General features: G+C 57.6%; 1 protein-coding gene across 21 annotated transcripts in view; it reads right to left on the bottom strand.

Annotated features, from left to right (window-relative positions):
* Positions 1-8361, bottom strand: part of NCOR2 (nuclear receptor corepressor 2) — a 336324-nt gene extending 327963 nt beyond the window's left edge. For 20 of the 21 annotated variants that reach the window (XM_019486694.2, XM_019486692.2, XM_019486689.2 and 17 more), the window contains exon 1: positions 8198-8360. The gene's annotated coding sequence lies outside the window, so the exon portion shown is untranslated. Of the gene's footprint in view, positions 1-8197 lie in introns of all 21 variants that reach the window. The other variant, XM_019486693.2, reaches the window with a different exon arrangement.
* Between the last annotated feature and the right edge of the window lie 803 nt (positions 8362-9164).

Below are 9164 nucleotides of genomic sequence, written 5' to 3' on the forward strand. Positions count from 1 at the left end.
CACCTGCAAGTCCAGGAGCCATATGGGGCGGCACAGGGCCAGCCCGGCACAACGCAAAGTCCTGCACTTGGGACAGAGCAATCCCATGCATGGGTGCAGGCTGGGGGCTGACCAGCAGCTCTGCAGAAAAGGTCCACCATCACCCCCGGGACAATAAGCTGAGCATGAGCCAGCAGTGTGCTCTTGTTGCCAAGAAGGCTAACAGCATCCTGAGCTGCATTGGTAGGAGTGTTGCCAATACAGCAGAAGCAGTGATTCTTCCCCTCTATTCAGCACTGGGGAAGCCACATCTGCAGTACTTGCATGGAGCCAGCCTGTCCTGTCCCAGCAGCATGCAACTCTCCACCGCATGTCCAAGACCCATGCAGCACAGCACAGAGCTGGCCCGGGCCATCCCCCCCCAGCTGCGTGGCCAGGACCCATACGGAGCAGCAGGGAGCCAGCCCAGTGCCAAACTAGGGTCCCGAAACTGCGGGAAGTTCTGCATCATCGAGCCGGGCCGGCTCCGTGCCTCCACCTGGTGCTCCTGACTCTCTCGCTGGGACCAGCACATGGAGGCACAGAGCCAGTCCCGCAAACCCCACAGAGTGGAGTTCCCCCCGTCCGTTCTTACCTGAATTTCAGCTCTCAGACAAGATCAGATATGGCCCACGGGCTGTATTTTGCCCACCCCTGATATATACTCTTCTAAGAACAAGCAGCCTCAAATGCCTCACCTCTGTGTCTGCCCCAGGAGCAAGGCAGATTCCTTGACCTCTCTTCATCCAACATAAATGCAGCAGCCAGCACATAAAAAGCAAAACCCTACTGAAAAAAAGCCACTCCGCTGGGCACACACTTCTTCCTTTCTCTAGGAAAGAGAGTTATAGAGAAAACAGCACAACAAAAGTTTGCAATGTAGCTTGCTGCGCTCCTGGGAAAGGTTCAGGCGTTGCAATAATAAGCAGAGCGTAGAAACCTGTCTAGAATAGGATACTCGGGGATTATAGATCCCCAATCGCAAGACAGGCAAGCACGACACTCAAGGGCTGCTCCGGCTCCTATCCAGGCCCCTATGCTCTGAGCGTGCATAGCTCACGTGCTCAGCACTAGGGACATGAACAGACTGCAACCTCCCGAACCGCCCGACACCCCTACGCCCCATGGAAACCTGAGCCCAAAGCCAGTGTTGGGAGGCCACTGCAAATGCTGACCAAAAAGAGGTTGTATACTGCTCTGCCAGGGAAACGGCTCTAAAGAAAGGCCACACAAAATGCTATTATGTAAATAATTCTCTCTCACAATGAGAGGATAAACCGAGGCCGCTGGGTTAGTTATTAACTCGAAAGCCAGCACCACAGAAAGGAAATCCTGCCTGCTCTCCCTCCCTCGACGTGTGTACCCACACAGCACTGCAGATGGGCCCGTGGCCATCGGAGACAATACCAGCAGTATCCTCGGCCTCCCCGGGAGCTGGCACTCCCCCCTTGGAGCGCTTCCCGCACAAGGAAGCTGGCCGGCCCGCCAGGATGTCTCCTCCTAGCAGCGTCCAGTCCCGCTGGCTGAGAAAGTGGCCGTCACCGCCATCGCCAGCGCTGGATTTCAGCGCTTTCCTCCTCCTCTTGGTTTCATTCGCCTTGCATCCTCCTCTTGGCCATCCCACGAGGTGCACACCCAGATCCCTGCAGAATATTCCTGCCCACCCAGCCAGACCCCTCCTTCGTCTCCTATTCCTCGGTTAAAATGGCATCAGCCCTGGGACCAAGGATGGGGCTGGTCCTGGTCCTGGTCCAAGGATGGGGCTGGTCCTGGACCACTAAGGTCCATAAGAGCCCTAGCTCTCAGCTCCCCGGCACTTCAAGCCACGGGTCCACCTCTGCCCTCGGACACTTCCTTGGAAGGGGCAAGCCAGGCTACACCACCGCTCCTTTCTGCCCCGGCGTACCCACTCCTCGGCAAGACAAATCAACGCCTTGACGCTTCTGCCTTCAAGGCCTCTCGCACAGCATCATCGCCCTCCGTGACTCAGTCTCCCCCGCAGCCCACCATCCTGGCATCCTTTACCCTCGATCCCGAGCTCTCCTCCTCCTGCCCGCTTAGCATCTCCACACCTGCGACCATAACCGCTTCCAAAACAATGCTCACGTGCTCGGCTTTGCTACTCGTGCCGGCTAAAAATCTGAGCCGATGCTTTGCGCATCACAAGAAGCACCGCCGCACCACCTGCCCACCCCCGGAGCACAGACGCCGTCTCCCACTCTTGGCACAAAAAGCCCCTCTCCTTGGATCTGCCAGACTGCAGCATGCACCTTGGCTCCCCTCTACTCCCAACACCTGCCCGTTCGCCGCCACGGGCGCGAGACACCCCTCCTGCCGTCCAGAACAACCTCCTCCTTTCCATGTCATCGCCGGGCTCAGCTTCTCTCCTCCGCGCCTACCTCCCGCAGACCATGACTGAACGCTGCACGGTTGTCATACAATTTTAATGTTTGTCAGTGAGTCAGGCACAGACTGTTTGCTGCCCACAAGCTTTTAGTGCCGGGAAGCCTTTCTGGGATGCGGCCCACATTTCTATAAAGTCCCACGGTTGCATTCGTTCTATGGGACTTCAATGGGACCGGCGTTAAGACCGTGTCTTTTCTAGGTGTTGCATAGTCTCCTTCTGTATTATTCCTTAGCAAGCCCTCCTCTCCTTCCCGCAAAAAGCCGGCTCTTCTTAAATAAACACTATGGGCTCTGTGATAAGAGAAAAAAATCTTTTGGCTGACTAAAGAGCAATGCAAATTCAAATCCAAGCGTAAGCTGATATTGCCTGTAATTTGTTCCAGAGCCAAGAAAACACAGGCTGGGGAGGGGGGGAGCGGGGGACGGGAATGGAAGGCATTAAACAACAACTGATGGACTCAGCGACTCTTGGAAACTTCAGCATTCTCATTTAAGTTATTATTTTTTAAAATAACCTTCAGTTTCACGGCCCATAAAGTTAATTTGCAGTTCACAGCCCTCCTCTGTAACTAGACAAAGCCGCTTCCCTTTACATTAGTTAATGTTTGTTCAGCGTTCTGAGCTGGAAAGGACTCTGGAGAGCTGAATATTAGCATCATCTTCAGTATTCCCCCCAGGCACATAACTGGCATGGGCTGCGGCACAGACGCTCCCCTCCCTCTTCCCCCAAACCCCAGCCCTCACTGCGCCCTGGCACCCCAGCACCATGGCAGCTGGAGCCGCCCCCTGCACCTTTACAAGTGACAGCACCCCCGTCGTGGTGGTCTCTCACCTCCTGCCTCCCCGTGCCCAGATCCACGTGCCAGACTCGCACGGGTTCCAACAGGAGCAGAGTGGTGCCCAGCCCCAACCAGGCATGTCTCTGGCCTGGTGGAAAACTACTCCCTCCACCCGAGGAGGGATCTACAGTCCATGCTTTTATTCTTACACCAGAACCCTTTGGCAGTTCAAGCTCTCTGCTCTCCAGATAGAAAGCACCGTTTCCCCAATTGCACCCCCGAATCCTCGTCACCGGCTTTCCCCCTTTTAGGCATCGCTTGCAGAACCACTTCAGCGACTCCAGGGAGAGATCGAGCCCCCGCTATGCTGCGCCTAGTAATGGATGGTCCGTCTGAACAAGCAAGACAGACAAAAGGTGGGAGAGGAAGGGCCGGACCCCGCTGGAGAGACCCAGGCACTGTCCCTTGCAACTGCTCAAGCACCCTCTCCAGGTGCCCTTCTGCTCACATCACCTCTTCCATGAAATACAGCCTCTCCTGCAAACCCCCGACCCTTTTCTGGCAGGCCCCTTTCATCCTTCACATGCCCCACTCTCCTCTCCACTCACCTTCATTAACCCATTTACATCATATTCCTGCTCTATTCGATTTGGAGCCACAGGACAGAGACCTTGTCACCTGCACCTCCAGGGAGTCGTTTGAGCATTGCCATACGCCATAATCTGCCGCCGCCACCGAACGCTTTACATTTGGGCACGCGGAAAGGGACCTTCATCACCTTTGGTTCATACTCAGTGATGGGACTGCTCAAATCTGAGCAACTCCGAAAGCATCAGCAGCTCAACACGCAGGCAACGGGGCATTTTTGGATATCGCTTCCAGTTCTGTTAAAGCCACCGAAGCGTCCAGATACTGATCCTCCAAGGTTAAATCTCCCAGGTAAGAACAAACGCAGGTCTACCATTCCCACAAGCACCGTTACATGAGAACATTATTCATAATCTGTCTCAGGATATGCTGCCCTGGATCTCTAGCCTCAATTCCTGCTGTGCCGAACCCACAGCACGCGCCTCCGAGATCTTGGCAGGCGCACGCAGATCCCAGAAGAGAGTTAGCACTGCACCAGACACAGCAATGATCTTTTACACTGAAGAGATGTAACACTCCCCGGGGAAACCACAAGCTACTAAGAAAGTCCTGCCTTGGCCTTTATTTGGAAATAATGCATTTCATATAGCCTCTGGGTTTTTTTAATGCAATAATTTGGTCGAAGGAAGAGCACTGGGCTAGGTCCACACCATGCCGAGGACTGGTCCTCTGGAATTCAGGCTGCTTTCAAGCCTCTGGGATCAGGCATCCAAAGCGACTAATCCTTGCTGGGAATTTACCTAATTAGCCCCCAGGGCTACCTAAAAAAAATAGGGATCTCATCATCACCTCCCTCTTCATCCTCGCCTCTCCAGCAGGTTGTAAAGGTTAGGTATTAGCTTGCAAAGTACCCTCCACAGGTAAGCCTGGAGATAAGGGCCAAGTGCTCTTTGCTTTAATCAAGCTTCTCATACAACCAGCTGAGAAGCAAATGCTCCTTCAGCTCCACGGTGTTACCTTGTCAGCCCGAATTAACAGTAGGTGATCAAAAAGGAAGCGCTATGCAATTCTGGAGGAGACAAATTATTTATACACCCAGCACAAAGCCCAGGCGTGCCCTCCTCTGTGGGACTGCCTGTGTGCAAAGGATGCTGCCAGTCCACCCACGGGTCACTGCAATCTCACTAGGACTTGCACCGTGATCTTGCAAGACCGAAGTTGTGAACTTTCCTCTCCGGGACGTCACGCTGGAGGTTTGCAGGCACAACTCCAGAGCAGGACACTCGCCATCAGAGGAGCGGCTTTTTGGACCCTGGCAGCGCCATGGCCTGCGTGCCTTGGGCATAAGCGTGCAGAGAAATAGGTCTTTGGAACGACAGGTCCAAAGGGTGACCCTGCAACGGACTGGCCAAGCCTTCCCCGAGTTAAGAGTCAACTCCAGCCACCAGCAACCGAAAGTTGTTGCCAGCTGACGGCTGCGCAGTGTTTTTCACGACAGGATCTGGGCTGAAACGGTGAACTCGTTTCACACTGGCCACCAATCACCTCCCTGGCACTCTCGGGCACGAAGCCAAGAGTATCCTCCCACCGCGTCGAACAGGAACGGCTGGGTGTAGGCGGCACTTCTCTTCTACCCATTGTGATGCGTGCCACAGATAAACAATCCAGCCAGCCCGGAGCGGTTTTATGGCACGGTGCAACGCAGGGACACGCGGTCAAGGGACAGATGCAGCCGGGGTGAGCCAGCAGATCAGATCAAGGACCCACACTGCTTTTCCTCCCCTTCCACCCCTCATCATCTGCCCTGAGTTTCTTTTCTTCCCTGCCCGAAACCACGCACCCTGCTTTGAATTTGCTTCCTCGCAGTAATCTAAACAAATCAATTGTCATCACCGCACCAAAAGTTTCCAATGTAATGAGGTCACGTTCTGCACTGCTCTCTACCATCTAAAAAAAAAATAAATGCCTGGCAAATATGAATACCTACAGCAACCCCCACGCAAGGCAGGCTTGGCACAGCTCGAGCAACCGACCCCAAATCACCGAGCAATAAAATCTGGAGGACAAACCTTGGTAAAACCCGGGTTCGCCGAGGTCAGCGGGAGTTTTGGAATGGGCTGGCTGGATTCACACGTTCACCTCCCAGACTCTTGCTCGGGAATTAGTACCGATAAAAAACGCGGTGCTCTCCTCTTCAAAGTGCATTACAGAAGCCGGAGTGGCGGCCAGACATATTCCCACCCACACATCCAAATCGTAAGCTAAAAGTAAACCGTAACCTTCCTCCAGCCCTGGCATGCCCGGGAATCGCAGCTGCATCTCCCCAAGATTTATCAAGGCTACTGAATGATCGAGGTTACGGATAATCAGAAGCAGACCACAAAACTTGAAACGTTTGGCGTGCCAGGCTTCGACACGCTAGCTCAGGTTTGCTGAAGCAGAGGTCGTGGAAAAGTTCAGATGATAACTGCACCTCCGCAGAAAAAATGAGGTTCGAGGAAACAGCAGCAAGACACGAATCACCTAAAGCATCCGCTTGCTCCTCTCGTCCGCATTATTTTAACTGCCCCTCGCACATAAAGTTCAGAGAACAGCTCGAGCCTTCGGCACGGACCGAACGGGTTGCAACCTTACGGGCACCAGCACAGCGGAGGTGGGGGTGGATTTTGTGGGTCCACCCCCACGCCAGGCAGAAGAGGGTGGCACCGAGGCCAGCCACTTTCACGGCTGCTGTCCACCTGGCCGGCGCCCACGTGGCAAAGCGGTCGGCTTCACCAACCTCAGAGGGCGAGAGGAAGAGCGCAGATGGGGAAAAGGATGAGGATGCTGATAAACCAGTGAGAACTAATTAAAAAAAAAAAAACAATCACACTCCAGAGCCTGCAGCTGGAGAGAGCAAGGGACACTTGTTGCCTGCAGATGCCACCCGCCCTGCCCTGTTTACCCAACATCAATATTGACACATCCGCTCCTCCGCTCAGCATTTGGGGGAAACGCGCTCGTGGCTCTTATCTCCGCGCACGGGGGACCGGCTCGGCCGGGGCTGCCTGCTGCTCTCTGCCACACGCATCGCATTTGGAGCCATCGCTGAGAAACTTTATTAGGCCTCCCTTGCCTACACGGCTCTGAGCAGATGGGCTCTCGAGCCAGGAGCTTGCAAACGGACACGATGAGAGATGGGGGGGGGGGGGGGAAATGCATGCAACGGTGGAAATACAGAAGAGATCGTACACCCAGGAGGCACCGGCAAGCATGCCCAAAGAAGCGATGCTTCCTGCCTCTCCCCTGCCAGTCTCAAAGTCATGTCGATAGCTGTAAAAAAAAAAAAACATACAGTCCTCGCTCGGATCCAGGAACTGCCGTTCCCAGAAAGCCCGTCACATGCAGCCATTTGGAAGAGAGAGATGTGGGTGGAAGGGGAGGAGGGAGGCGCAGCCCTCGGCCGAGAGGCACCGGAGTGACCCCGGCTCCCAAGGGGGGATGGCAGAGGAAACGATTTACAAAAGCAACTTTGTGACCCAGGCCGCGGCAAGCCCGGGAGAGGAAGCGTCGGGGTCCCTCGGAAGGAGAAAGTTTCTTCGTTCGAAGCAACTCGCAACCGCCACGGCGAGGGTGGCGTGCCGGCCGCTCCATCACGGGCGCCCCGACCCACCGCAGCCAGGAGAGCCGTGCCGGGTGCCCGGGCCCCCCAGGAAGGGTGGGGTGCGCTGTCCCCCGGTTCGCTCCATCCTCGCCGCCCAACGCTGCCATTTCACCCGGTGCCTCTAGGATGCTGCGTGGACACACGTTGCAAAACCTCCGATGTGGCCCTCCCCGGCGCATGGCCAATTAGCCAAGGCCGAGACACGCTCCCTTGGGCCTCTCCCACCCCGCTCGGCCTCATCCGCTCGCGGCGAAGCGTTTGCGGGGAGCGGGCACAGCACGTCCCGGAAAACCCAATCCATCGAGACGGAGGGTGGGAAAGAGAGAGCCGAGCACGTTCAAACCAAGCGGGAAGGCACGCAGACGGCAGAGGGGGGCGACCCCCGTTTTCCGGATTAGCACAATCCCACCCGAGCTGGCGCGGGCAGGGAATCCCTGTCTAGACGAGACGAGACGGGGCAGCAGACGGGGGGGGGGGTCCGTCCTCCCGCCCCTGACACGGGGGGTTCGGGAAGTCGCGCTGCAAAACACGGGGCGTGCGGGGCACCGGGACTGCTCTCCTCTGCCCTGCACACGCACAACTACACAGACACACGCAAACACACGCACCAGCCAGCCTTCCCCCCCTTGCAGGAACTTCGTGCGCCCAGCACCCTCCCCAGGCACCCGGCCCCCCCCAGGTGCAGCTTTGCCCCGCACCCCCAGACTCCCCCCCCCCACAAAAAAAAGGGTGGGGGTGCAGCTCAGCCTGCTCCTCTCTTCACCTGGTCTCGCCTTCCCCATCACCTCTGGCGGGCAGCGGCCCCTCTCCCCGCGCGGGGGGCAGCCGCCCCTGTTTGTAATCCGCAGCCGGGGCCGCCTGCCCGGCCAGGGGCAAGTGCGCGCCGCCGCCGCCGCCGCCGCCTGCTCCCGCTCCCGCTCCGCTCCGCGCCGCTGCGCTCGCGGCCGCGCCGGGCGGGGAGGCGGGCGGGCGGGCGGGCGGGCGAGGAGGGAGGGAGGAGCGCGGAGATTGATCGCCGCGATCCCGCCGCTTCCCAGCAGCAGCTCCTGCGAGCACCCGCGCGGCCGGCTCTTAAAGGGGCCTGTGCAGGCGCTGCCCGCTGCAGTCCTGGGGCGCCGGCACTGCACGCTGCAGCCCCGAGTGCACCCCGCGGGGGCACTGCTGAGTGCACCCATTGCACACTGCATCCCCCACTGCGCCCTGGGGGTGCATTGCTGAGTGCTTGTGCTGCACACTGCACTCCTAACTGTGCCCTGGGGGTGCATTGCTGAGTGCTTGTGCTGCACGCTGCATCCCTGACTGCGCCCTGGGGGTGCACCGCTGAATGCACCTACTGCACGCTGCATCCCCAACTGCGCCCTGGGGGTACACTGCTGAGTGCATGTGCTGCACGCTGCACCCCTAACTGCACCCTGGGGGTGCACCGCTGAATGCACCTACTGCACGCTGCATCCCTGACTGCGCCCTGGGGGTACACTGCTGAGTGCATGTGCTGCACGCTGCACCCCTGACTGCGCCCTGGGGGTGCACCGCTGAGTGCATGCATTGCACGCTGCACCCCTAACTGCACCCTGGGGGTGCACCGCTGAATGCACCTACTGCACGCTGCATCCCCGACTGCGCCCTGGGGGTGCACCGCTGAGTGCATGCATTGCACGCTGCACCCCTAACTGCACCCTGGGGGTGCACCGCTGAACGCACCTACTGCACGCTGCATCCCCGACTGCGCC

Source organism: Alligator mississippiensis, chromosome 10 (assembly GCF_030867095.1).
Source record: "Alligator mississippiensis isolate rAllMis1 chromosome 10, rAllMis1, whole genome shotgun sequence".
Lineage (NCBI taxonomy): Eukaryota > Metazoa > Chordata > Crocodylia > Alligatoridae > Alligator > Alligator mississippiensis.